The sequence below is a fragment of the Carica papaya genome, chromosome 5 (assembly GCF_054855325.1).
Source record: "Carica papaya isolate Zhongbai chromosome 5, ASM5485532v1, whole genome shotgun sequence".
Lineage (NCBI taxonomy): Eukaryota > Viridiplantae > Streptophyta > Magnoliopsida > Brassicales > Caricaceae > Carica > Carica papaya.
In genome coordinates, this window is record NC_142313.1 from 19775051 (window position 1) to 19801009 (window position 25959).

The 25959-nt window shown below is 45.8% G+C and overlaps 1 non-coding gene and 51 pseudogenes across 1 annotated transcript; all 52 read right to left on the reverse strand.

The window, feature by feature from the left end:
- Positions 1-86: 86 nt before the first annotated feature.
- On the reverse strand, positions 87-205 carry LOC148254761 (5S ribosomal RNA; annotated as a pseudogene).
- Positions 206-353: 148 nt separating this feature from the next.
- LOC148254762 (5S ribosomal RNA) lies at positions 354-472 on the reverse strand (annotated as a pseudogene).
- Positions 473-679: 207 nt separating this feature from the next.
- LOC148254763 (5S ribosomal RNA) lies at positions 680-798 on the reverse strand (annotated as a pseudogene).
- Positions 799-1004: 206 nt separating this feature from the next.
- Positions 1005-1123, reverse strand: LOC148254764 (5S ribosomal RNA; annotated as a pseudogene).
- Positions 1124-1678: 555 nt separating this feature from the next.
- On the reverse strand, positions 1679-1797 carry LOC148254765 (5S ribosomal RNA; annotated as a pseudogene).
- Positions 1798-2003: 206 nt separating this feature from the next.
- LOC148254766 (5S ribosomal RNA) lies at positions 2004-2122 on the reverse strand (annotated as a pseudogene).
- A 209-nt stretch (positions 2123-2331) lies between these two features.
- Positions 2332-2450, reverse strand: LOC148254767 (5S ribosomal RNA; annotated as a pseudogene).
- A 206-nt stretch (positions 2451-2656) lies between these two features.
- LOC148254768 (5S ribosomal RNA) lies at positions 2657-2775 on the reverse strand (annotated as a pseudogene).
- Positions 2776-3337: 562 nt separating this feature from the next.
- Positions 3338-3456, reverse strand: LOC148254769 (5S ribosomal RNA; annotated as a pseudogene).
- A 205-nt stretch (positions 3457-3661) lies between these two features.
- Positions 3662-3780, reverse strand: LOC148254770 (5S ribosomal RNA; annotated as a pseudogene).
- Positions 3781-4310: 530 nt separating this feature from the next.
- On the reverse strand, positions 4311-4429 carry LOC148254771 (5S ribosomal RNA; annotated as a pseudogene).
- A 561-nt stretch (positions 4430-4990) lies between these two features.
- LOC148254772 (5S ribosomal RNA) lies at positions 4991-5109 on the reverse strand (annotated as a pseudogene).
- A 206-nt stretch (positions 5110-5315) lies between these two features.
- LOC148254773 (5S ribosomal RNA) lies at positions 5316-5434 on the reverse strand (annotated as a pseudogene).
- A 206-nt stretch (positions 5435-5640) lies between these two features.
- On the reverse strand, positions 5641-5758 carry LOC148254774 (5S ribosomal RNA; annotated as a pseudogene).
- Positions 5759-6290: 532 nt separating this feature from the next.
- On the reverse strand, positions 6291-6409 carry LOC148254775 (5S ribosomal RNA; annotated as a pseudogene).
- A 559-nt stretch (positions 6410-6968) lies between these two features.
- LOC148254776 (5S ribosomal RNA) lies at positions 6969-7087 on the reverse strand (annotated as a pseudogene).
- A 206-nt stretch (positions 7088-7293) lies between these two features.
- Positions 7294-7412, reverse strand: LOC148254777 (5S ribosomal RNA; annotated as a pseudogene).
- Positions 7413-7618: 206 nt separating this feature from the next.
- On the reverse strand, positions 7619-7737 carry LOC148254778 (5S ribosomal RNA; annotated as a pseudogene).
- An 881-nt stretch (positions 7738-8618) lies between these two features.
- LOC148254779 (5S ribosomal RNA) lies at positions 8619-8737 on the reverse strand (annotated as a pseudogene).
- A 558-nt stretch (positions 8738-9295) lies between these two features.
- Positions 9296-9414, reverse strand: LOC148254780 (5S ribosomal RNA; annotated as a pseudogene).
- Positions 9415-9621: 207 nt separating this feature from the next.
- LOC148254781 (5S ribosomal RNA) lies at positions 9622-9740 on the reverse strand (annotated as a pseudogene).
- Positions 9741-9841: 101 nt separating this feature from the next.
- Positions 9842-9960, reverse strand: LOC148254782 (5S ribosomal RNA; annotated as a pseudogene).
- Positions 9961-10517: 557 nt separating this feature from the next.
- LOC148254783 (5S ribosomal RNA) lies at positions 10518-10636 on the reverse strand (annotated as a pseudogene).
- Positions 10637-10844: 208 nt separating this feature from the next.
- Positions 10845-10963, reverse strand: LOC148254784 (5S ribosomal RNA; annotated as a pseudogene).
- A 206-nt stretch (positions 10964-11169) lies between these two features.
- Positions 11170-11288, reverse strand: LOC148254785 (5S ribosomal RNA; annotated as a pseudogene).
- A 560-nt stretch (positions 11289-11848) lies between these two features.
- Positions 11849-11967, reverse strand: LOC148254786 (5S ribosomal RNA; annotated as a pseudogene).
- A 204-nt stretch (positions 11968-12171) lies between these two features.
- Positions 12172-12290, reverse strand: LOC148254787 (5S ribosomal RNA; annotated as a pseudogene).
- A 206-nt stretch (positions 12291-12496) lies between these two features.
- On the reverse strand, positions 12497-12615 carry LOC148254788 (5S ribosomal RNA; annotated as a pseudogene).
- A 560-nt stretch (positions 12616-13175) lies between these two features.
- LOC148254789 (5S ribosomal RNA) lies at positions 13176-13289 on the reverse strand (annotated as a pseudogene).
- A 152-nt stretch (positions 13290-13441) lies between these two features.
- On the reverse strand, positions 13442-13560 carry LOC148254790 (5S ribosomal RNA; annotated as a pseudogene).
- A 208-nt stretch (positions 13561-13768) lies between these two features.
- Positions 13769-13887, reverse strand: LOC148254791 (5S ribosomal RNA; annotated as a pseudogene).
- A 206-nt stretch (positions 13888-14093) lies between these two features.
- LOC148254792 (5S ribosomal RNA) lies at positions 14094-14212 on the reverse strand (annotated as a pseudogene).
- Positions 14213-14773: 561 nt separating this feature from the next.
- Positions 14774-14887, reverse strand: LOC148254793 (5S ribosomal RNA; annotated as a pseudogene).
- Positions 14888-15091: 204 nt separating this feature from the next.
- LOC148254794 (5S ribosomal RNA) lies at positions 15092-15210 on the reverse strand (annotated as a pseudogene).
- Positions 15211-15416: 206 nt separating this feature from the next.
- Positions 15417-15535, reverse strand: LOC148254795 (5S ribosomal RNA; annotated as a pseudogene).
- A 556-nt stretch (positions 15536-16091) lies between these two features.
- On the reverse strand, positions 16092-16210 carry LOC148254796 (5S ribosomal RNA; annotated as a pseudogene).
- A 556-nt stretch (positions 16211-16766) lies between these two features.
- Positions 16767-16885, reverse strand: LOC148254797 (5S ribosomal RNA; annotated as a pseudogene).
- Positions 16886-17089: 204 nt separating this feature from the next.
- LOC148254798 (5S ribosomal RNA) lies at positions 17090-17208 on the reverse strand (annotated as a pseudogene).
- An 883-nt stretch (positions 17209-18091) lies between these two features.
- On the reverse strand, positions 18092-18210 carry LOC148254799 (5S ribosomal RNA; annotated as a pseudogene).
- Positions 18211-18771: 561 nt separating this feature from the next.
- Positions 18772-18890, reverse strand: LOC148254800 (5S ribosomal RNA; annotated as a pseudogene).
- A 205-nt stretch (positions 18891-19095) lies between these two features.
- LOC148254801 (5S ribosomal RNA) lies at positions 19096-19214 on the reverse strand (annotated as a pseudogene).
- Positions 19215-20098: 884 nt separating this feature from the next.
- Positions 20099-20216, reverse strand: LOC148254802 (5S ribosomal RNA; annotated as a pseudogene).
- Positions 20217-20422: 206 nt separating this feature from the next.
- LOC148254803 (5S ribosomal RNA) lies at positions 20423-20541 on the reverse strand (annotated as a pseudogene).
- Positions 20542-21753: 1212 nt separating this feature from the next.
- LOC148254804 (5S ribosomal RNA) lies at positions 21754-21872 on the reverse strand (annotated as a pseudogene).
- Positions 21873-22433: 561 nt separating this feature from the next.
- Positions 22434-22552, reverse strand: LOC148254805 (5S ribosomal RNA; annotated as a pseudogene).
- Positions 22553-22760: 208 nt separating this feature from the next.
- Positions 22761-22879, reverse strand: LOC148254806 (5S ribosomal RNA; annotated as a pseudogene).
- A 561-nt stretch (positions 22880-23440) lies between these two features.
- On the reverse strand, positions 23441-23559 carry LOC148254807 (5S ribosomal RNA; annotated as a pseudogene).
- Positions 23560-23872: 313 nt separating this feature from the next.
- Positions 23873-23991, reverse strand: LOC148254808 (5S ribosomal RNA; annotated as a pseudogene).
- Positions 23992-24859: 868 nt separating this feature from the next.
- LOC148254809 (5S ribosomal RNA) lies at positions 24860-24978 on the reverse strand (annotated as a pseudogene).
- Positions 24979-25183: 205 nt separating this feature from the next.
- LOC148254810 (5S ribosomal RNA) lies at positions 25184-25302 on the reverse strand (annotated as a pseudogene).
- A 207-nt stretch (positions 25303-25509) lies between these two features.
- Positions 25510-25628, reverse strand: LOC148254811 (5S ribosomal RNA; annotated as a pseudogene).
- Positions 25629-25833: 205 nt separating this feature from the next.
- LOC148254812 (5S ribosomal RNA) lies at positions 25834-25952 on the reverse strand. The gene has a single exon (XR_015820671.1). It is a non-coding gene; the product is annotated as a 5S ribosomal RNA (ribosomal RNA).
- Between the last annotated feature and the right edge of the window lie 7 nt (positions 25953-25959).

Here is a 25959-nt window from a genome sequence, read left to right on the forward strand (position 1 = left end):
CCGGCAATTTGACTCACCTTTGCGAATGAACCAGCGGTTCATAATTCCATTAGCGCATAACGTCGAACGACCCATCAGATAAAAAATGGGTTCAACACGAGGACTTCTCAGGAGGTCACCCATCCGTGTACTACTCTTTAACAAGCACACTTAACTGTGGAGTTCTGATGGGATCCGGTGCATTTGTGCAGGTATGATCGCACCTTTTTCATTTCGTGCTGCAAATACATACACTCCTTCTCGTTCTAATATCAATTAAAATGCCCATGCGTCTTGACTCACATTTGCGTGTAAACCAGCGGACCATAGTTCCAGTCGCGCGTAACGTCGAACGACCCATCTGAGAAAAAAAATGGGTGCAACACGAAAACTTCCCAAGAGGTAATCCATCCTTGTACTACTTTCGCCAAAGCACACTTAACTGCGGAATTCTGATGGGATCTTGTGCATTTGTGCTGGTATGATCGAACCTGTTTCATTTCGTGCTGAAAATACATACACTCCTTCTCCTTCCCTCCCCCCTCCCATCATTGTTTCATTGTGCGTTCAAACTGCACCTCTTCTTCTCGTTCGAATATCGATTAAAATACTCCAGCTTCTTGACTCACATTTGCGTATAAACCAGCGGACCATAGTTCCAGTCGCGCGTAACGTCGAACGACCCATCTGAGAAAAAAAATGGGTGCAACACGAAAACTTCCCAGGAGGTAACCCATCCTTGTACTACTTTCGCCAAAGCACACTTAACTACGGAATTCTGATGGGATCTGGTACATTTGTGCTGGTATGATCGAACCTGTTTCAATTCGTGCTGAAAATACATACACTCCTTCTCCTTCCCTCCCCCCTCCCATTATTTGTTTCATTGTGCGTTCAAACTGCACCTCTCCTTCTCGTTCTAATATCGATTAAAATACTCCAGCTTCTTGACTTACATTTGCGTATAAACCAGCGGACCATAGTTCCAGTCGCGCGTAACATCGAACGACCCGTCTGAAAAAAAATTGGTGCGACACGAGGACTTCCCAGGAGGTCACCAATTCGAGTACTACTCTCGCCCAAACACATTTAACTGCGGAGTTCTTATGGGATCCGGTGCATTAGTGCTGGTATGATCGTATCTGTTTCATTTTGCGCTACAAATAAATACACTCCTCCTCTCTTCCCCCTCCCGTCATTTGTTTCCTGTGCGTGCGCACTGCACCTCCCGTTCTCGTTCAAATATCAAGTAAAATACCACGGTTCCATGACTCACATTTGCGAATAAACCTGCGGAGCATAATTCAAGTCGCGCGTAACGTCGAAAGAATCATCTGCAAAAAAATGGGTGCAATATGAGAACTTCCCAAGAAAATGGGTTAAATATAAAGACTTCGCAGGAGGTCACCCATCCTTGTACTACTCTCGCCCAAGCACCCTTAACTTGCGGAGTTCTAATAGAATTCGTTGCATTAGTGCTGGTATGATCGCTTATGTTTCATTCTGCGCTGCAAATACATACACTCTTTCTCCTTCCATCCCCCCTCCCGTAATTTGTTTCCTTGTGCGTCCACTCTGCATCTCTCCTTCTCATTCTAATATTAAGTAAAATGCCCCGGCACCGTAAATCACCTTGCGAATGAACCAGTGGTTCATAATTCCATTCGCGCGTAACGTTGAATGACCCATCCAAAAAAAATGGGTGCGACACGAGGACTTCTCAGGTGGTCAACCATCCGAGAACTACTCTCACCCAAGCACACTTAACTGCGGAGTTCCGATGGGATCCGGTGAATTAGTGCTGGTATGATCGCACCGGTTTCATTTCGCGCTGCAAATACATATACTCGTTATCCTTTCTTCCCCCTCCCGTCATTTGTTTCCTAGTGCGTTCACACTTCGCCTCTCCTTCTCGTTCTAATATCAATTAAAATGCCCTTGCGTCTTAACTCACAGTTGCGTATAAACCAACGGACCATAGTTCCAGTCAAACGTAACGTCAAACGACCAATCTGAAAAAAAAATGGGTGCAACACGAGAACTTCTCAGGTGGTCAACCATCCGAGAACTACTCTCGCCCAAGCACGCTTAACTGCAGAGTTCTGATGGGATCCGGTGCATTTGTGCTGGTATTATCGCACCTATTTCATTTCGCGCTATAGATACATACACTCATTCTCCTTTCTACCCCCTCCCGTCATTTGTTTCCTGGTGCGTTCACACTTCACCTCTCCTTTTTGTTCAAATATCAATTAAAATGCCCCTACGACTTGACTCACATTTGCGTATAAACCAGTGGACCATAGTTTCAGTCGCGCGTAACGTCGAACGACCCATCTGAAAAAAAAAAAATGGGTGCAACACGAGAACTTCCCAGAAGGTAACCCATCCTTTCACTACTTTCGCCAAAGCAAACTTAACTGCGGAGTTCTGATGGGATCTGGTGCATTTGTGCTGGTATAATTGCACCTGTTTCATTTCGTGTTGAAAATACATACACTCCTTCTCCTTCCCTCCCCCCTCCCATAATTTGTTTCTTTATGCGTTCACACAGCACCTCTTCTTCTCCTTCTAATATCGATTAAAATTCTCCTGCTTCTTGACTCACATTTGCGTATAAACTAGCGGATCATAGTTACAGTCGCGCGTAACGTTGAACGAAACGTCTGAAAAAAAATTGGTGCGACACGAGGACTTCCCAGGAGGTCAACCGTCCGAGTACAAGTCTCGCCCAAGCACACTTAACTGCGGAGTTATGATGGGATCCGGTGCTTTAGTGCTGGTATGATCACACCTATTTAATTTCACGCTTCAAACACATACACTCCTTCTCCTTTCTTCCCCCTCCCGTCATTTGTTTCCTTGTGCGTGCGCACTGTACATCCCATTTTCGTTCAAATATCAAGTCAAATGCCACGGCGCCGTGACTCACATTTACATATAAACCAGTGGACCATAGTTCCAGTCGCGCGTAAGGTCAAATGACCCATCTGAAAAAAAAATGGGTTCAACACGAGAACTTCCCAAGAAAATGGGTGAAATATAAGTACTTCGCAGGAGGTCACCCATCCTAGTACAACTCTCGCCCAAGCATCCTTAACTTGCGGAGTTCTGATAGAATCCGTTGCATTAGTGGTGGTATGATCGCTCATGTTTCATTCTGCGCTGCAAATACACACACTCTTTCTCCTTCCATCCCCCTTCCCGTCATTTGTTTCCTTGTGCGTGCACTCTGCATCTCTCCTTCTCGTTCTAATATCAAGTAAAATGCCCCGGCACCGTGACTCACCTTTGCGAATGAACTTGCGGTTCATAATTCCATTTGCGCGTAACGTCGAATGACCCATCCGAAAAAAAATTGGTGCAACAAGAGGACTTCCCAACAGGTCACCCATCCGAGTACTACTCTCGCCCAAGCACACTTAACTTCGGAGTTCTGATGGGATCCGGTGCTTTAATGCTGGTATGATCGCACCTATTTAATTTCACGCTGCAAATACATACACTCCTTCTCCTTTCTTCCCCCTCCCGTCATTTGTTTCCTTGTGCGTGCGTATTGCACCTCCCATTTTCATTCAGATATCAAGTAAAATGTCATGGCGCCATGACTAACATTTGCGTATAAACCAGCGGACCATAGTTGCAGTCGCGCGTAACGTCGAACAACCCGTCTGAAAAAAAATTGGTGCGACACGAGTACTTCCCAGGAGGTCACCCATCCGAGTACTACTCTTGCCCAAGCAAACTTAACTGCGGAGTTCTGATGGGATCTGGTGCATTAGTGCTGGTATGATCGCACTTATTTAATTGCACGCTGCAAATACATACACTCCTTGTCCCTTCTTCCCCCTCTCGTCATTTGTTTCCTGGTGCGTTCAAATTAGACCTCCTGTTCTTCTTCTAATATCAATTAAAATGCCCCTGCGTCTTGACTCACATTTTCGTATAAACCAGCGGACAATAGTTCCAGTCGCGCGTAAGGTCGAGCGACCCGTCTGAAAAAAAATGGTTGCCACACGAGGACTTCCTAGGAGGTCACCCATCCGTGTACTACTCTCGGCCAAGCACACTTAACTGCGGAGTTTTGATGGGATCCGATACATTAGAGCTGGTATGATCGCACCTGGTTAATTTCACGCTGCAAATACATACACTCTTTCTCCTTCAATCGCTCTTCCCGTCATTTGTTTCCTTGTACGTGCCCTCTGCATCTCTCCTTCTCGTTCTAATATCAAGTAAAATGCCCCAGCTCCGTGACTCACCTTTGCGAATGAACCAGCGGTTCATAATTCTATTCGCGCGTAACGTCGAACGACCCACCCGAAAAAAAATGGGTGCAACACGAGGACTTCCCAGGAGGTCACCCATCCGAGTACTACTCTCCCCCAAACACACTTAACTGCAGAGTTCTGATGGGATCCGGTGCATTAGTGCTAGTATGATCGCACTTGGTTAATTTTGCGCTGCAAATACATTCACTCCTTCTCCTTTCTTACCCCTCCCATCCTTTGTTTCCTTGTATGTGCGCACTGTACCTCCCATTCTCATTCAAATATCAAGTAAAAGACCACGGCGCTGTGACTCACATTTGCAAATAAATCTACAGACTATAATTCAAGTCGCGCGTAACATCGAAAGAATCATCTGCAAAAAAATGGGTGCAACACGAGGACTTCCCAAGAAAATGGGTGAAATATAAGGACTTCGCAGGAGGTCACCCATCCCAGTACTACTTTCGCCCAAGCACCCTTAACTTGCGGAGTTCTGATAGAATACGTTACATTTGTTCTGGTATGATTGCTCATCTTTCATTCTGCGCTGCAAATACATACACTCTTTCTCCTTCCATCCCCCCTCCCGTCATTTGTTTTCTTGTGCATGCACTCTGCATCTCTCCTTCTCGATCTAATATCAAGTAAAATGCCCCGGCACCGTGACTCACCTTTGAGAATGAACCAGCGGTTCATAATTCCATTCGTGTGTAACGTCGAATGACACATCCGATAAAAAATGGGTGCAAAACGAGGACTTCACAGGAGGTCACCCATCAGAGTACTTCTCTCGCCCAAGCACATTTAACTGCGGAGTTCTGATGGGATCCGGTGGCTTAGTGCTGGTATGATTGCACCTGTTTAATTTCGCGCTGCAAACACATACACTCCTTCTCCTTTCTTCCCCCTCTCGTCATTTGTTTCCTGGTGCGTTCACACTTCACCTCTTCTTCTCGTTGTAATATTAATTAAAAGGCCCCTGCATCTTGACTCATATTTGCGTATAAACCAGCGGACCATAGTTCCAGTCACGCGTAACGTCGAACGACCCATCTGAAAAAAAAATGGGTGCAACCCGTGAACTTCCTTAGAGGTAACCCATCCTTGTACTACTTTCACCAAAGCACACTTAACTGCGGAGTTCAGATGAGATACGGTGCATTTGTGCTGGTATGATTGCACCTGTTTCATTTCGTGCTGAAAATACATACACTCCTTCTCCTTCCCTCCCCCCTCCCATCATTTGTTTCCTTGTGCGTTCACAATGCAGCTCTCCTTCTCGTTCTAATATTGATAAAAATGCTCTTACTTCTTTACTCACATTTGCCTATAAACCAGCGGACTATAGTTCCAGTCGCGCGTTACGTCGAACGACCCGTCTAAAAAAAAATTGGTGCGACACGAGGACTTCCCAGGAGGATACCCATCCGAGTACTACTCTCGCCCAAGCACACTAACTGCGAAGTTCTGATGGGATCCGGTGCATTAGTGCTGGTATGATCATAACCTGTTTAATTTCGCGCTGCAAATACATACACTCCTTCTCCTTTCTTCCCCCTCCCGTCATTTGTTTCCTTGTGCGTTCACACTGCACCTCTCCTTCTCGTTCTAATATCGATTAAAATGCCCCTGCTTCTTGACTCACATTTGCGCATAAACCAGCGGACCATAGATCCTGTCGCGCGTTACGTCGAACGACCCGTCTGAAAAAAAATTGGTGCGTCACGAGGACTTCCCAGGAGGTCACTCATCCGAGCACTACTCTCGCCCTAGCAAACTTAACTGCGGAGTTCTGATGGGATCGAGTGCATTAGTGCTGGTATGTTCGCACATGTTAAATTGTGTGCTGCAAATACATACACTCCTTCTCCTTTCTTCCCCCTCCCGTCATTTGTTTCCTGGTGCGTTCACATTTCACCTCTACTTCTTGTTCTAATATCAATTAAAATGTCCTTGCGTCTTGACTCACATTTGCGTATAAACCAGCGGACCATAGTTACAATCGCGCGTAACGTCGAACGACCCATTTGAAAAAAAAAATGGGTGCGACACGAGAACTTCCCAGGAGGTAACCCATCCTTGTACTACTTTCGCCAAAGCACACATAACTGCGGAGTTTTGATGGGATCCGGTGCAGTAGTGCTGGTATGATCGCACTTGTTTAATTTTGCGCTGCAAATACATACACTCCTTCTCCTTTCTTCCCCCTCCCATCATTTATTTCTTGTGCGTGCGCACTGCATCTCCCGTTCTCATTCAAATATCAAGTAAAATGTCACGGCGCCGTGACTCACAATTGTGAATAAACATGCGGACCAAAATTCAAGTCACGCTTAACGTCGAAAGAATTATCTGCAAAAAAATGGGTGCAACACGAGATCTTCCCAAGAAAATGGGTGAAATATAAGGAGTTCGCAGGAGGTCACCCATCCTAGTACTACTCTCGCCCAAGCACCCCTAACTTGCGGAGTTCTGATAGAATCCGTTGCATCAGTGCTGGTATGATCGCTCATGTTTCATTCTGGACTGCAAATACATACACTCTTTCTCCTTCCATCCCCCCTCCCGTCATTTGTTTCCTTGTGCGTACACTTTGCATCTCTCCTTCTCGTTCTAATATCAAGTAAAATTTCCCGGCAACGTGACTCACCTTTACGAATGAACCAGTGGTTCATAATTCCATTTGCGCGTAACGTCGAACGACCCATCCGAAAAAAATGTGTGCAACACGAGAACTTCCCAAGAGGTCACCCATCCGAGTACTACTCTCAACCAAACACACTTCACTGCGGAGTTCTGATGGGATCCGGTGCATTAGTGCTAGTGTGATCGCACCTGTTTCATTTCGCGCTGCAAATGCATACACTCATTCTCCTTTCTTCCCCCTCCCGTCATTTGTTTCCTGGTGCGTTCACACTTCACCTCTCCTTCTCGTTCTAATATCAATTAAAATACCCCTACGTCTTGACTCATATTTGCGTATAAACCAGCGGACTATAGTTCCAGTCGCGCATAACGACGAACAACCCATCTGAAAAAAAAATGGGTGCAACACGAGAACTTCCTAGGAGGTAACCCATCCTTGTACTACTCTCGCCAAAGCACACTTAACTGCGGAGTTATGATGGGATCCGGTGCATTTGTGTTGGTATGATCGCACCTGTTTCATTTTGTACTCAAAATACATACACTCCTTCTTCTTCCCTCCCCCCTCCCATCATTTGTTTCCTAGTACGTCCACACTGCACCTCTCCTTCTCGTTCTAATATCGATTTAAATGCCCCTGCTTCTTGACTCACATTTGCGTATAAACCAGCGGATTATAGTTCCAGTCGCGCGTAACGTCGAACGACGCGTCTGAAAAAAAATTAGTGTGACACGAGGAGTTCCTAGGAGGTTACCCATCCGAGTACTACTCTCGCCCAAGCACAGTTAACTGCGGAGTTCTGATGGGATCCGGTGCATTAGTGTTGGTTTGATCGAACCTGTTTAATTTCGCGCTGCAAATACATACACTCTTTCTCCTATCTTCCCCCTTCCGTCATTTGTTTCCTTGTGCGTGCGCACTGCACCTCCCGTTCTCGTTCAAATATAAAGTAAAATGCAATGGCGCTGTGACTCACATTTGCGAATAAACCTGCGGACCATAATTCAAGTAGTGCTTAACGTCGAAAGAATCATCTGCAAAAAAATGGGTGCAACGCGAAGACTTCCCAAGAAAATAGGTGAAATATAAGGACTTCGCAGGAGGTCACCCATCCTAATACTACTCTCGCCCAAGAACCCTTAACTTGCAGAGTTCTGATAGAATCCGTTGCATTAGGGCTGGTATGATCGCTCATGTTTCATTCTACGCTACAAATACATACACTCTTTCTCCTTCCATTCCCCCTCCCGTGATTTATTTCCTTGTGCGTCCACTCTGCATCTCTCCTTCTCGTTCTAATATCAAGTAAAATGCCCCGGCACCGTGACTCACCTTTGCGAATCAACCAGCGGTTCATAATTCTATTCGCGCGTAACGTCGAACGACCCATACGAAAAAAAATGGGTGCAACACGAGAACTTCACAGGAGGTCACCCATCCGAGTATTACTCTCGCCCAAGAACACTTTATTGCTCAGTTCTGATGGGATCCGGTGCATTAGTGCTGGTGTGATCGCACCTGTTTCATTTCGCGCTACAAATGTATACACTCCTTCTCCTTTCTTCCCCCTCCCGTCATTTGTTTCCTGGTGCGTTCACACTTTACCTCTCCTTCTTGTTCTAATATCAATTAAAATGCCCCTTGACTCACATTTGCGTATAAACCAGCAGACCATAGCTCGGGTTGCACGTAACATCGAACGACCCATCTGAAAAAAAAAATGTGTGCAACACGAGAACTTCCCAGGAGGTCATCCATCCGAGTACTACTCTCGCCCAAGCACAATTCATTTCAGAGTTCTGATGGGATCCGATGCATTAGTGCTGGTATGATCGCACTTGTTTCATTTCGCGCTGCAAATACATACGTTCATTCTCCTTTCTTACCCCTCCTGTCATTTGTTTCCTGGTGCGTTCACACTTCACCTCTCCTTCTCGTTCTAATATCAATTAAAATGCCCCTACGAGACTCACATTTGCGTATAAACCAGCGGACCATAGTTCCAGTCGCTTGTAACGTCGAAAGACCCATTTGAAAAAAAAATGGGTGCAACACGAGAACTTACCAAGAAAATTGGTGAAATATAAGGACTTCGTAGGAGGTCACCCATCCAAGTACTACTCTCGCCCAAGCACCCTTAACTTGCGGAGTTCTGATAGAATTCGTTGCATTAGTTCTTGTATGATCGCTCATGTTTCATTCTGCACTGCAAATACATTCACTCTTTCTCCTTCCATCTCCCCTCCCGTCATTTGTTTCCTTGTGCGTGCACTCTGCATCTCTTCTTCTCGTTCTAATATCAAGTAAAATGCCCCGGCACCGTGACTCACCTTTGCGAATAAACCAGCCGTTCATAATTTCATTCGCGCGTAATGTCGAACGACCCATTCGAAAAAAATGGATGCAACAGGAGGACTTCCCAGGAGGTCACCCATCCGAGTACTACTATCGACCAAGCACACTTAACGGCAGAGTTCTGATGGGATCCGGTGCATATGTGTTGGTATGATCACACCTGTCTCATTTTAGGCTGCAAATACATACAATCCTTCTCATTTCTTCCCCCTCCCGTCATTTGTTTCCTGGTGCGTTCACACTTTACCTCTTCTTCTCGTTATAATATCAATTAAAATGCCCCTGCATCTTGACTCACATTTGCGTATAAACCAGCGGACCATAGTTCCAGTCACGCGTAACGTCGAATGACCCATCTGAAAAAATAAATGGGTGTCACACGAGAACTTCCCAGGAGGTAACCCATCCTTGTACTACTCTCGCCAAAGCACACTTAACTGCGGAGTTCTGATGGGATCCGGTGCATTTGTGCTGGTATGATAGCACCTGTTTCATTTCGTGCTGAAAATACGTACACTCCTTCTCCTTCCCTCACCCCTCCCATCATTTCTTTCCTTGCGCGTTCATAATTCACCTCTCTTTCTCGTTATGGATGAAATATAAGGACTTCGCAAGAGGTCACCCATCCGAGTACTAGTCTCGTCCAAGCGCACTTAACTGCGGAGTTCTGATGGGATCTGGTGCATTAGTGCTGGTATGATCGCACCTGTTTAATTTCGCGCTACAAATACATACACTCATTCTCCTTTCTTCCCCCTCCCGCCATCTGTTTGGTGTGTGTGCACTGCACCTCCCGTTCTCGTTCAAATATAAAGTAAAAGGCCATCGCGGCGTGACTCACATTTTCGAATAAACCTGCGGGCCATAATTCAAGTCGCGCGTAACGTCGAAAGAATCATCTGCTAAAAAATTGGTGCAACACGAGGACTTACCAAGAAAATGGGTGAAATATAAGGAGTTCGCAGGAGGTTACCCATCTTAGCACTAGTCTCGCCCAAGCACCCTTAACTTGCGGAGTTCTGATAGAATCCGTTGCATTAGTGCTGGTATGATCGCTCATGTTTCATTCTGCGCTGCAAATACATACACTCTTTCTCCTTGCATCCCCCCTCAGGCCATTTGTTTCGTTCTGCGTGCACTCTGCATCTCTCCTTCTCGTTCTAATATCAAGTAAAATGCCCGGCACCGTGACTCGCCTTTGCGAATGAACTAGTGGTTCATAATTCCATTCGCGCTTAACGTCGAACGACCCATCCGAAAAAAAATGGATGCAACACGAGGAGTTCCCAGGAAGTCACCCATCCGAGTACTACTCTCGCCCAAGCACACTTAACTGCAAAGTTCTGATGGGATCCGGTGCATTAGTGCTGGTATGATTGCACCTGTTTCATTTTGCGCTGCAAAAACATACACTCCTTCTCCTTTCTTCCCCCTCCCGTCACTTATTTCCTGGTGTGTTCACACTTCACCTCTCCTTCTCGTTCTAATATCAATTAAAATGCCTCTGCGTCTTGACTCACATTTGCGTATAAACCAGCGGATCATAGTTCCAGTCGCACGTAACGTCGAACAACCCATCTGAAAAAAAAAAATGGGTGCAACACGAAAACTTCCCAAAAGGTAACCCATCCTTGTACTACTTTCGCCAATGCAAACTTAACTGCGAAGTTCTGATGGGATCAAGTGCATTTGTGCTGGTATGATCTCACCTATTTCATTTGGTGCAAAAAATACATGTACTCCTTCTCCTTCCCTCCCCCCTCCCATCATTTGTTTCTTTGTGTGTTCACACTGCACCTCTCATTCTCATTCTAATATCGATTTAAATGCCCCTGCTTCTTGACTCACATTTGCGTATAAACCAACGGACCATAGTTCCAGTCGCGCGTAACATCGAACGACCCCTTTGAAAAATAATTGTTGCCACACGAGGACTTCCCACGAGGTCACCCATACGAGTACTACTCTCGCCCAAGCACACTTAACTGCGGCGTTCTGATGGGATGCAGTGCATTAGTGCTGGTATGATCACACCTATTTAATTTCGCGCTACAAATACATACACTCCTTCTCCTTTCTTCCCTCTCCCGTCATTTGTTTCCTTGTGCGTGCGCACTGCACCTCCCGTTCTCATTCTAATATCAAATAAAATGTCACGGCGCCGTGACTCACATTTGCGATTAAACCTACGAAAAATAATTCAAGTCGCGCGTAACGTCGAAAGAATCATTTCCAAAAAAATGGTTGCAACACGAGGACTTCCCAAGAAAATGGGTGAAATATAAGGACTTCGCAGGAGGTCACCCTTCCTAGTACTACTCTCGCCCAAGCACCCTTAACTGTGGAGTTCTGATAGAATCTGTTGCATTAGTGCTGGTATGATCGCTCATGCTTCATTCTGCGCTGCAAATACATATACTCTTTCTCCTTCCATCCCCACTCCCGTCATTTGTTTCTTTGTGCGTGCACTCTGCATCTCTCATTCTCGTTCTAATATCAAGTAAAATGCCCCGGCACCGTGACTCACCTTTTCGAATGAACCAGCGGTTCATAATTCTATTCGAGCGTAACGTCGAACGCCATATCCGAAAAAAAATGGGTGCAACACGAGAACTTCCTAGGAGGTCACCCATCCAAGGACTACTCTCGCCCAAGCACACTTAATTGCAGAGTTCCGATGGGATCCAGTGCATTAGTGCTGGTATGATCGCACTATTTCACTCTGCGCTGCAAATACATACACTCATTCTCCTTTCTTCCCCCTCCCGTCATTTGTTTCCTGGTGCGATCACACTTCACCTCTCCTTCTCGTTCTAATATCAATTAAAATGCCCCTGCGTCTTGACTCACATTTGCGTATAAACTAGCTGACCATAATTCCAGTCGCGCGTAACGTCGAACGGCCCATCTGAAAAAAAATTGGTGCAACACGAGAACTTCCCAGGAGGTAACCCATCCTTGTACTACTTTCGCCAAAGCACACTTAACTGCGGAGTTCTGATGGGATCCGGTGCTTTTGTGCTAGTATGATCACACCTGTTTAATTTCGTGTTGAAAATATATACACTCGTTCTCCTTCCCTCCCCCCTCCCATCATTTGTTTTCTTGTGCGTTCACACTGCACCTTTCCTTCTAGTTCTAGTATCGAGTAAAATGCCCCTGCTTCTTGACTCACATTTGCTTATAAACCAGCGGACCATAGTTCCAGTCGCGCGTAACGTCGAATGACCCGTCTGAAAAAAAATTGGTGCGACACGAAGAATTCCCAGGAGGTCCCCTATCCGAGTACTACTCTCGCCCAAGCCCACTTAACTGCGGAGTTCTGATGGGATCCGGTGCATTAGTGCTGGCATGATCGCAACTTTTTAATTTCATGCTGCAAATACATACACTCCTTCTCCTTTCTTCCCCCTCCCATCATTTATTTGCTTGTGCATGCGCACTGCACCTCCCGTTCTCGTTATAATATCAAGTAAAATGCCACGGCGCCGTGAGTCACATTTGCGAATAAACCTGCGGACCATAATTCAAGTCCCACGTAACGTCAAAAGAATCATCTGTAAAAAAATGGGTGCAATACGAGGACTTCCTAAGAAAATGGGTGAAATATAAGGACTTCGCAGGAGGTCACCCATCCTAGTACTACTCTCGCCCAAGCATCCTTAACTGCGGAGTTCTGATAGAATCCATTGCATAAGTGCTGGTATGATCTCTTATATTTCATTCTGCGCTACAAATACATACACTCTTTCTCCTTCCATCCCCCCTCCCGTCATTTGTTTCCTTGTGCGTGCACTCTCCATCTCTCCTTCTCGTTGTAATATGAAGTAAAATGCCCCGGCACTGTGACTCACATTTGTGAATGAACCAGCAGTTCATAATTCCATTCGCGCGTAACGTCGAACGACCCATCCGGAAAAAAATGAGTGCAACACGAGAACTTCCCAGGAGGTCACCCATCCGAGTACTACTATCGCCCAAGCACACTTAAATGCGGAGTTCAGATCCGGTGGATTAGTGCTGATATGATCGCACCTGTTTCATTTGTTTCCTGGTGCGTTCACACTTCACCTCTCCTCATTCTAATATCAATTAAAATGTCCCTGCGTCTTGACTCACATTTGCGTATAAATCAGCGGACCATAGTTCCAGTCGCGCCTAACGTCGAACGACCCATCTGAAAAAAAAAGAGGTGCGATACGAGAACTTCCCAGGAGGTAACCCATCCTTGTACTACTTTCACCAAAGCACACTTAACTGCGGAGTTCTGATGGGATCCGCTGCATTTGTGCTGGTATGATAGCACCTGTTTCATTTCGTGCTGAAAATACATACACTCCTTCTCTTTCCCTCCTCGCTCCCATCATTTGCTTCCTTGTGCATTCACACTGCACCTCTCCTTCTCGTTCTAATATCAATTAAAATGCCCTTGCTTCTTGACTCACATTTGCGTATAAACCAGCGGACCATAATTCCAGTCACGCGTAACGTCGAACAACCCATCTCAAAAAAAAAATAGGTGCAACACGAGAACTTCCCAGGAGGTAACCCATCCTTGTACTACTTTTGCCAAAGCACACTAAACTGCGGAGTTCTGATGGGATCCGGTGCATTTGTGCTGGTATGATCGCACCTGTTTCATTATGCACTGAAAATACATACACTCCTTCTCCTTCCCTCCCCCATCCCGTCATTTGTTTTCTTCTGTGTTCACACTGCACCTCTCTTTCTCGTTCAAATATCGATTAAAATGCCCCTACTTCTCGACTCACATTTGCGTATAAACCAGCGGACCATAGTTCCAGTCGCGTGTAACGTCGAACGACCCGTCTGAAAAAAAATTGGTGCGACATGAGGAGTTCCCAGGAGGTCACCCATTCGAGTACTACTCTCGCCCAAGCAGACTTAACTGCGGAGTTCTGATGGGATCCGGTGCATTTTTGCTGGTATGATCACACTTGTTTAATTTCGCGCTGCAAATACATACACTCCTTCTCCTTTCTTCCCCCTCCCGTCATTTATTTGCTTGTGCGTGCGCATTGCACCTCCCGTTCTCATTCTAATATCAAGTAAAATGCCACGGCGCCGTGACTCCCATTTGCGAATAAACCTGCGGACCATAATTCAAGTCCCGCGTAACGTCAAAAGAATCATCTGCAAAAAAAATGGGTGCAACACGAGGACTTCCTAAGAAAATGGGTGAAATATAAGGACTTCGCAGGAGGTCACCCATTTTAGTACTACTCTCGCCCAAGCACCCTTAACTGCGGAGTTTTGATAGAATCTGTTGCATAAGTGCTGGTATGATCTCTCATGTTTCATTCTGCGCTGCAAATACATACACTCTTTCTCCTTCCATCCCCCCTCCCGTCATTTGTTTCCTTGTGCGTGCCCTCTCCATCTCTACTTCTCGTTCTAATATCAAGTAAAATGCCCCGGCACTGTGACTCACATTTGCGAATGAACCAGCAGTTCATAATTCCGTTCGCGCTTAACGTCGAACGACCCATCCGAAAAGAAATGGGTGCAACACGAGGACTTCCCAGGAGGTCACCCATCCGAGTACTACTCTCGCCCAAGCACACTTAAATGCGGAGTTCAGATCCGGTGCATTAGTGCTGATATGATCGCACCTGTTTCATTTCGCACTAGAAATATATACAATTCTTCTCCTTTCTTCCCCCTCCCGTCATTTGTTTCCTGGTGCGTTCACACTTCACCTCTCCTTCTCATTCTAATATCAATTAAAATGCCCCTGCGTCTTGACTTACATTTGCGTATAAACCAGCGGACCATAGTTTCAGTCGCGTCTAATGTCGAATGACCCATCTGAAAAAAAGGGGTGCAATACGAGAACTTCCCAGGAGGTAACCCATCCTTGTACTACTTTCGCCAAAGAACACTTAACTACGGAGTTCTGATGGGATCCGGTGCATTTGTGCTGGTATGATCGCACCTATTTCATTTCGTGCTGAAAATACATACACTCCTTCTCCTTCCCTCCCCCCTCCAAGCATTTGTTTCCTCGTGCGTCCACACTGCACCTCTCCTTCTCGTTCTAATATCGATTAAAATGCCCCTGCTTCTTGACTCATATTTGCGTATAAACAAGCGGACCATAGTTCCAGTCACGCGTAACATCGAACGACCCGTCTGAAAAAAAATTGGTACGACACGAGGACTTCAAAGGTGGTCACCCATCTGAGTACTACTCTCGCCCAAGCGCACTTAACTGTGGATTTCTGATGGGATCCGGTGCATTAGTGCTGGTATGATCGCAACTGTTTAATTTCGCGCTGCAAATACATACACTCCTCCTTTTTTCCCCCTCCCATCATTTATTTCCTTGTGCGTGCACACTACACCTCTTGTTCTCATTCTAATATCAAGTAAAATGCCACGGCGCCGTGACTCACATTTGTGAAAAAACCTGCGGACCATAATTCAAGTCGAGTGTAATGTTGAAAGAATCATCTGTAAAAAAATAGGTGCAACACAAGGACTTCCCAAGAAAATGGGTGAAATATAAGGACTTCGCCGGAGGTCACCCATCCTAGTACTACTCTCGCCCAAGAACACTTAACTGCAGAGTTCTGATAGAATCCGTTGCATTAGTGCTGGTATGATCACTCATGTTTCATTCTGCGCTGCAAATACATACACTCTTCCTCCTTCCATCCCCCCTCCCGTCATTTGTTTCCTTGTGCGTGCACTCTGCATCTCTCCTTCTAGTTCTAAATCAAGTAAAATGCCCCGGAACCGTGACTCACCTTTGCGAATGAACCAGTGGTTCATAATTTCATCCACGCGTAACGTTAAACGACCCATCCGAAAAAAAATTGGTGCAATATGAGGACATCCCAGGAGGTCACCCATCCGACTACTACTCTCGCCCAGTCACACTTAACTGCGGAGTTCTGATTGGATCCAGTGCATTAGTACTGGTATAATCACACCTGTTTTATTTCGTGCTGCAAATACATACACTCCTTCTCCTTTCTTCCCCCTCTCGTCATTTCTTTCCTTGTGCATGCGCACTGCACCTCCTGTTCTCGTTCTAATATCAAGTAAAATGCCACAGCACCGTGACTCACATTTGCGAATAAACCTGCGGACCATAATTTAAGTCGCGCATAACGTCGAAAGAATCATCTGTAAAAAAATGGGTGCAACACGAGGACTTCCCAAGAAAATGGGTGACATAGAAGGACTTCGCAGGAGGTCACCATTCCAAGCACTACTCTCACCAAGCACCCTTAACTGCAGAGTTCTGATAGAATCTGTTGCATTAGCGCTAGTATGATCGCTCATGTTTCATTATGCGCTGCAAATACATACACTCTTTCCCTCCATTCCTCCTCCCATCATTTGTTTCCTTGTGCGTGCACTCTGCATCTCTCCTTCTCGTTCTAATATCAAGAAAAATGTCCCGGCATCGTTACTTGCCTTTGCGAATGAATCAACGGTTCATAATTCTATTCGCGCGTAACGACGAACGACCCATCCGAAAAAAATGGGTGCAGCACGAGGACTTCCCAGGAGGTCACCCATCCGAGTACTACTCTCGCCCAAGCACACTTGACTGCGGAGTTCTGATGGGATCCGGTGTATTAGTGCTAGTATGATCGCACCTGTTTAATTTCGCGCAGCATACATACACTCCTTCTCCTTTCTTCCCCCTCCCGTCATTTGTTTTTTGGTGCGTTCACACTTCACCTCTACTTCTCGCTCTTATATCAATTAAAATGCCCCTGCATCTTGACTCACATTTGCGTATAAACCAGCAGACCATAGTTCAAATCGTGCGTAACGTCGAACGACCCATTTGAAAAAAAAATTGGTGCAACACAAGAACTTCCCAGGAGGTAACCCATCATTGTACTACTTTCGCCAAAGCACACTTAACTGTGGAGTTCTGATGGGATCCGGTGCATTTGTGCTGGTATGATCGCACCTGTTTCATTTTGTGTTGAAAATACATACACTCCTTCTCCTTCCCTCCCCCCTCCCATCATTTGTTTCCTTATGCGTTCACACTGCACCTCTCATTCTCATTCTAATTTCGATTAAAATGCCGCTGCTTCTTGACTCACATTTGTTTATAAATAGGCGGACCATAGTTCCAGTAATGGGTAACGTCGAATGACCCTTCTGGAAAAAAATTGGTGTGACACGACGACTTCCCGGGAGGTCACACATCCGAGTAGTACTATCGCCCAAGCACACTTAACTGCGGAGTTCTGATTGGATCCGGTGCATTAGTGTTGGTATGTTCGCACCTGTTTAATTATGCCTTAAAAATACATACAATCCTTCTCCTTTCTTCCCCCTCCCGTCATTATTTCCTTGTGCGTGCGCACTGCACCTCCCGTTCTCGTTTAAATATCAAGTAAAATGCCACGGCGCCGTGACTCACATTTACGAATAAACCTGCGGACCATAATTCAAGTCGCGCGTAACATCGAAAGAATCATCTGCAAAAAAACGGGTGCAACACGAGGACTTCCCAAGAAAATAGGTGAAATATAAAGACTTCGCAGGAGGTCACCCATCCTAGTACTATCTCGCCCAAGCACCCTTACCTACGGAGTTCTGATAGAATTTGTTGCATTAGTGCTGGTATGATCCCTCATGTTTCATTCTACGCTTCAAATACATACACTCTTTCTCCTTACATCTGCCCTCCCGTCATTTGTTTCCTTGTGCGTGCACTCTGCATCTCTCCTTCTCGTTCAAATATCAAGTAAAATGCCCCAGTACCGTGACTCACCATTGCAAATGAACCAGCGGTTCATAATTCCATTCGTGCGTAACGTCGAACGACCCATCCGAGAAAAAATGGGTGCAACACGAGGACTTTCCAAAAGGTCACCCATCCGAGTACTACTCTCGCCCAAGCACACTTAACTGCGGAGTTCTGATGGGATCCGGTGCATTAGTGCTAGTATGATCGAACCTGATCAATTTCGCGCTGCAAATAGATTCACTCCTTCTCCTTTCTTCCCCCTCCCGTCATCTGTTTCCTCTTGCGTGTGCACTGCACCTCCCGATCTCATTCAAATATCAAGTAAAATACCACGGTGCCGTGACTCACATTTGCAAATAAACCTGCAGACCATAATTCAAGTCGCGCGTAATGTCGAAAGAATCATCTGCAAAAAAATGGGTTCAACACGAGGACTTCCAGAGAAAATGGGTGAAATATAAGGACTTCGCAGGAGGTCACCCATCCTAGTACTACTCTCGCCCAAGCACCCTTAACTTACGGAGTTCTGATAGAATCCGTTGCATTAGTTCTTGTCTGATCACTCATGCTTCATTCTGCGCTGCAAATACATACACTCTTTCTCCTTCCATCCCCCCTCCCGTCATTTGTTTCCTTGTGCGTGCACTCTGCATCTCTCCTTCATGTTCTAATATCAAGTAAAATGCCCCGGCACCGTGACTCACCTTTGCGAATGAACCAGCGGTTCATAATTCCATTCGCGCGTAACGTCGAACCACCCATCAGAAAAAAAATGGGTGCAACACGAGGACTTCCCAGGATGTCACCCATCCGAGTACTACTCTCGCCCAAGCAAACTTAACTGTGGAATTCTAATGGGATCCGGTGCATTAGTGGTGGTATGATCGCACCTGTTTTATTTCGCACTGCAAATATATACACTCCTTCTCCTTTCTTCCCCTTCCCGTCATTTGTTTCCATGTGCGTTCACACTTCACCTCTCCTTCTCGTTCTAATATCAATTAAAATGCCCCTGCGTCTTGACTCACATTTGCGTATAAACCAGCGGACCATTTTTCCAGTTGCACGTAATGTCGAACGGCCCATCCAAAAAAAAATTGGTGCAACACGAGAAATTCCCAGGAGGTAACCCATCCTTGTACTACTTTCGCCAAATCACACTTAACTACGGAGTTCTGATGGGATCCGGTGCATTTGTGCTGGTATTATCGCAAGTGTTTCATTTCGTGCTGAAAATACATACACTCCTTCTCCTTCCCTCCCCCCTCCCATCATTTGTTTCCTTGTGCGTTCACACTGCACCTCTCCTTCTCGTTCTAATATCGATTAAAATGCCCCTGCTTCTTGACTCACATTTGCGTATAAACCAGCAGGCCATAGTTCCAGCCACGCGTAACGTCTAACGACCCGTCTAAAAAAATATTAGTGCGACACAAGGACTTTCCAACAGGTCACCCATCCGAGTACTACTCTCGCCCAAGAAAACTTAACTGCTGAGTTCTGATGGGATCCGGTGTATTAGTGCTAATGATCGCACATGTGTAATGTTGCGCTGCAAATACATACATTCCTTCTCCTATCTTCCCCCTCCTGTCATTTGTTTCCTTGTGCATGCACACTGCACCTCCCGTTCTCGTTCAAATATCAAGTAAAATGCCACATCACCGTGACTCACATTTGCGAATAAACTTGCGGACCATAATTCAAGTCGCGCGTAACGTCGAAAGAATTATCTGCAAAAAAATTGGTGCAACACGAGGACTTCCCAAGAAAATGGGTGAAATATAAGGACTTCGCAGGAGGTCACCCATCCTAGTACTACCCTCGCCCAAGCGCCCTTAACTTGCGGAGTTCTGATAGAATCCGTTGCATTAGTGCTGGTATGATCGCTCAAGTTTCATTCTACGTTGGAAGTACATACACTCTTTCTCCTTCCATCCCCCCGCCCGTCATTTGTTGCCTTATGCGTGCACTTTGCATCTCTCCTTCTCGTTCTAATATCAAGCAAAATGCCCCGATACCGTGACTCACCTTTGCGAATGAACCAACGGTTCATAATTCTATTCGCGCGTATTGTCGAATGACCCATCCGAAAAAAAAAGGTTGCAACACGAGGACTTCCCCGGAGGTCACACATCCGAGTACTACTCTCGCCCAAACAAACTTAACTGCGGAGTTCTCATGGGATCCGGTGCATTAGTGCTGGTATGATCGAACATCTTTCATTTCGCACTGCAAATGCGTACACTCCTCCTTTCTTCCCCCTCCCGTAATTTGTTTCCTGTAGCGTTCACACTTAAACCTCTCCTTCTCGTTCTAATATCAATTAAAATGCCCCTGCGTCTTGACTCACATTTGCATATAAACCAGCAGACCATAGTTCCAGTCGCGCATAACGTCGAATGACCCTTGTGATAAAAAAAATGTGTGGAACACGAGAACTTCCCAGGAGGTCACCCATCCTAGTACTACTCTCGCCCAAGCACACTTCATTGCGGAGTTCTGATAGGATCCGGTGCATTAGTGCTGGTGTGATCGCACCTGTTTCATTTCGCGCTGCAAATACATACACTCCTTCTCCTTTCTTACCCCTCCTGTCATTTGTTTCTTGGTGCGTTCACACTTAACCTCTCCTTCTCGTTCTAATATCAATTAAAATGCCCCTGTGTCTTGACTCACATTTGCGTATAAACCAGCGGACCATAGTTCCAGTCGCGCGCAACGTCAAACGACCCATTTGAAAAAAAAAATGGGTGCAACAGGAGAACTTACCAAGAAAATGGGTGAAATATAAGGACTTCGCAGGAGGTCACCAATCCTAGTACTACTCTCTCCCAAGCACCCTTAACTTGCGGAGTTCTGATAGAATCCGTTGCATTAGTGCTCGTATGATCGCTCATGTTTCATTCTGAGCTGCAAATACATACACTTTTTCTCCTTCCATCCCCCTTCCCGTCATTTGTTTCCTTGTGCGTGCACTCTGCATCTCTCCTTTTCGTTCTAATATCAAGTAAAATGCCCCGGCACCGTGACTCATCATTGGGAATGAACTAGCGGTTCATAATTCTATTCGCGAGTAAAGTCGAACGACCCATCCAAAAAAAATGGGTGCAACACGAGGACTTCCCAGGAGGTCACCCATCAAAGTACTGCGGAGTTCTGATCTGATCCGGTGCATTAGTGCTGTATGATCGCACCTGTTTCATTTCGCGCTGCAAATACATACACTCCTCATTTCTTCCCCCTCCGGTCATTTGTCTCCTTGTGCGTGCGCACTGCACCTCCCTTCCCGTTCAAATATCAAGTAAATTGCCACGGTGTCATGACTCACATTTGCGAATAAACCAGCGGACCATAATTCAAGTCGCGCGTAACGTCGAAAGAATCATCTGAAAAAAAATGGGTGCAACACGAGAACTTCACAAGAAAATGGGTGAAATATAAGGAATTCGCAGGAGGTCACCCATCCTAGTACTACTCTCTACCAAGCACCCTTAACTTGCGGAGTTCTGATAGAATCCGTTGCATTAGTGCTTGTATGATCGCTCATGTTTCATTTTGCGCTGCAAATACCTACACTCTTTCTCCTTCCATCCCCCCTCCCGTCATTTGTTTCCTTGTGCGTGCACTCTGCATCTCTCATTTTCGTTCTAATATCAAGTAAAATGCCCCGGCACCGTGACTCACCTTTGCGAATGAACCAGCGGTTCATAATTCTATTTGCGCATAAAGTCGAACGACCCATCCAAAAAAAATGGGTGCAACACGAAGACTTCCCAGGAGGTCACCCATCAAAGTACTACTCTCGTCCAAGCACACTTAACTGCGGAGTTCTGATCTGATCCGGTGCATTAGTGCTGGTATGATCGCACCTGTTTCATTTCGCGCTGCAAATACATACACTCCTTCTCCTTTCTTCCCCCTCCAGTCATTTGTCTCCTTGTGCATGCGCACTGCACCTCCCTTTCCCGTTCAAATATCAACTAAATTGCCACGGCGTCATGACTCACATTTGCGAATAAATCTGCGGACCATAATTCAAGTCGCGCGTAACATCGAAAGAATCATCTGAAAAAAAGTGGGTGCAACACGAGGAGTTCCCAAGAAAATGGGTGAAATATAAGGACTTCGCAGGAGGTCACCCATCCTAGTACTACTCTCGCCCAAGAATCCTTAACTTGCGGAGTTCTTATAGAATCCGTTGCATTAGTGCTAGTATGATCGTTCATGTTTCATTCTGCGCTACAAATACGTACATTCTTTCTCCTTCCATCCCCTCTCCGGTCATTTGTTTCCTTGTGCGTCCACTCTGCATCTCTCCTTCTCATTCTAATATCAAATAACATGCCCCAACACTGTGACTCACCTTTGCGAATGAACCAGCGGTTCATAATTTCATTCGCGAGTAACGTCGAACGACCCATCAGAAAAAAAATGGGTGCAACACGAGGACTTCCAAAGAGGTCACCCATCCGAGTACTACTCTCACCCAAGCACACTTAACTGCAGAGTTCTGATCGGATCCAGTGCATTAGTGCTAGTATAATCACACCTATTTCATTTTGCGCTACAAATACATATATTCATTCTCCTTTCTTACCCCTCCTGTCATTTGTTTCTTGGTGCGTTCACACTTCACCTCTCCTTCTCGTTCTAATAACAATTAAAATACCCCTGCGTCTTGACTCACATTTGCGTATAAACCAGCAGACCATAGTTCCAATCGCACGTAACGTCAAACGACCCATCAGAAAAAACAAAATGGGTGCAACATAAGAACATCCCAAGAGGTCACCCATCCTAGTACTACTCTCGTTCAAGCACCCTTAACTGCGGAGTTCTGATGGGATCCGATGAATTAGTGCTGGTATGATCGCACCTGTTTAATTTCGCGCTGCAAATACATACACTCCTTCTCCTTTCTTCTCCCTCTCGTCATTTGTTTCCTCGTGCGTGCACACTGCACCTCCCGTTCTCATTCTAATATCAAGTAAAATGCCACGGCACCGTGACTCACATTTGCGAATAAACCTGTGGAGCATAATTCAAGTCCCGCGTAACGTCGAAAGAATCGTCAGCAAAAAAATGGGTGCAACACGAAGACTTCCCAAGAAAAATGATGAAATATAAGGACTTTGCAGGAGATTACCCATCCTAATACTACTCTCGCCCAAGCACCCTTAACTTGCGGAGTTCTGATAGAATCCGTTGCATTAGTGCTGGTATGATCGCTCATTTTTAATTCTGCCCTGCAAATACATACACTCTTTCTCCTTCCATCCCCCCTCCCGTCATTTGTTTCCTTGTGAGTGCACTCTGCATCTCTCCTTCTCGTTCTAATATCAAGTAAAATGCCCCGGCACCATGATTTATCTTTGCGAATGAACCAGCGATTCAAAATTCCATTCACCCGTAACGTCGAACGACCCATACGAAAAAAAATGGGTGCAACACGAGGACTTTCCAGGAGGTCACCCATCTGAGTACTACTCTCGACCAAGCACACTTAACTGCGGAGTTCTGATGGGATCCGATGCGTAAGTGCTGGTATGATCACACCTGTTTCATTTCGCGCTGCAAATACATACACTCCTTCTCATTTCTTCCCCCTCCCGTCATTTTTTTCCTGGTGCGTTCACACTTCACCTCTCCTTCTCGTTCTAATATCAATTAAAATGCCCCTGCTTCTTGACTCACATTTGCGTATAAACCAGCAGACCATAGTTCTAGTCGCGCGTAACGTCGAACAACCCGTATGAAAATAAATTAGTGCGACACGAGGACTTTCCAGGAGGTCACCCATCTGAGTACTACTCCCAGCGGACCATAATTCTAGTCACATGTAACGTCGAACGACCCATCTGAAAAAAAAAATTGGTGCGACATGAGAACTTCCAAAGAGGTAACCCATCCTTGTACTACTTTCGCCAAAGCACACTTAACTGTGGAGTACTAATGGGATCTGGTGCATTTGTGCTGGTATGATCGCACCTGTTTCATTTTGTGCTAAAAATACATACACTCCTCCTTCCCTCCCCCCTCCCATAATTTGTTTCCTTGTGCGTTCACACTCAACCTCTCCTTCTCGTTCTAATATCGATAAAAAAGCCCCTGCTTCTTGACTCACATTTGCGTATAAACCAGCTGACCATAGTTCCAGTCGCGCGTAACGTCGAACGACCCGTCTGAAAAAAAATTGGTGCGACACGAGGACTTCCCAGGAGGTCACCAATCCGAGTACTACTCTCGTCCAAGCACACTTAACTGCGGGATTCTCTTGGGATCCGGTGCATTAGTGGTGGTATTATCGCACTTGTTTAATTTTGTGCTGCAAATACATACACACATTCTCCTTTCTCCCCCCACCCGTCATTTGTTTCCTTACCTCCTGTTCTCGTTCTAATATCAAGTAAAATGCCTCAGCGCCGTGACTCAAATTTGCAAATAAACCTACGGACCATAATTCAACTCGCACGTAACGTCGAAAGAATCATCTGCAAAAAAATGGGTGCAACTCGAGGACTTCCCAATAAAATGGATGAAATATAAGGACTTCGCAGGTGGTTACCCATCTTAGTACTACTCTCGCCAAAGCATCCTTAACTTGCGGAGTTCTGATAGAATCTGTTGCATTAGTGCTGCTATGATCGCTCATGTTTGATTATGCGCTGCAAATACATACACTCTTTCTCCTTCCATCCCCCCTCCCGTAATTTGTTTCCTTGTGCGTGCACTCCACATCTCTCCTTCTCGTTCAAATATCAGGTAAAATGCCCCGGCACTGTGACTCACCTTTGCGAATGAACCAGCGGTTCATAATTCCTTTCACGCGTAATGTTGAACGACCCATCCGGAAAAAAATGGGTTCAACACGAGGACTTCACAGGAGGTCACCCATCCGAGTACTACTCTCGCCCAAACAAACTTAACTGCGGAGTTCTCATGGGATCTGGTTCATTAATGCTGGTATGATCGCACCTGTTTCATTTCGCGCTGTAAATACATACACTCCTTCTCATTTCTTCCCCCTCCCGTCATTTGTTTCCTGGTTCGTTCACACTTCACCTCTCTTTCTCGTTCTAATATCAATTAAAATGCCCCTGCGTCTTTACTCATATTTGTGTATAAACCAGCGGACCATAGTTCCATTCGCGCGTAACGTCGAATGACCCATACGAAAAAAAATGGGTGCAACACCAGAACTTCCCAAGAGGTCACCCATCCGAGTACTACTCTCGCCCAAGCACACTTCATTGCGGAGTTCTGATGGGATGCGGTGCATTAGTGCTGGTGTGATCGCACCTGTTTCATTTCGCGCTACAAATGCATACACTGCTTCTCCTTTCTTCCCCTTCCCATCATTTGTTTCCTGGTGCGTTCACACTTTAACTCTCCTTCTCGTTCCAATATCAATTAAAATGCCCCTGCGTCTTGACTTACATTTGTGTATAAACCAGCGGACCATAGTTCCAGTCGCGCATAACGTCGAACTACCCATCTGAAAAAAAAAATTTGTGCAACATGAGAACTTCCCAGGTGGTAACCCATCCTTTTACTACTTTCACCAAAGCACACGTAACTGCGGAGTTCTGATGGGATCCGGTGCATTTGTGCTGGTATGATCGCACCAGTTTCATTCCGCGTTGAAATACATACACTCCTTCTCCTTCCCTCCCCCATCCCGTCATTTGTTTCCTTGTGCATTCACACTGCACCTCTCCTTCTCGTTCTAAAATAGATTAAAATGCCCCTACTTCTCGACTCACATTTGCGTATAAACCAGCGGACCATAGTTCCAGTCGCGCGTAACGTCGAACGACCCGTCTGAAAAAAAATTGGTGCGACACGAGGACTTCCCAGGAGGTCACCCATCAGAATACTACTCTCGCCCAAGCACACTTAACTTCGGTGTTCTGATGGGATCCGGTGCATTAGTGCTGGTATGATCGCACCTGTTTAAT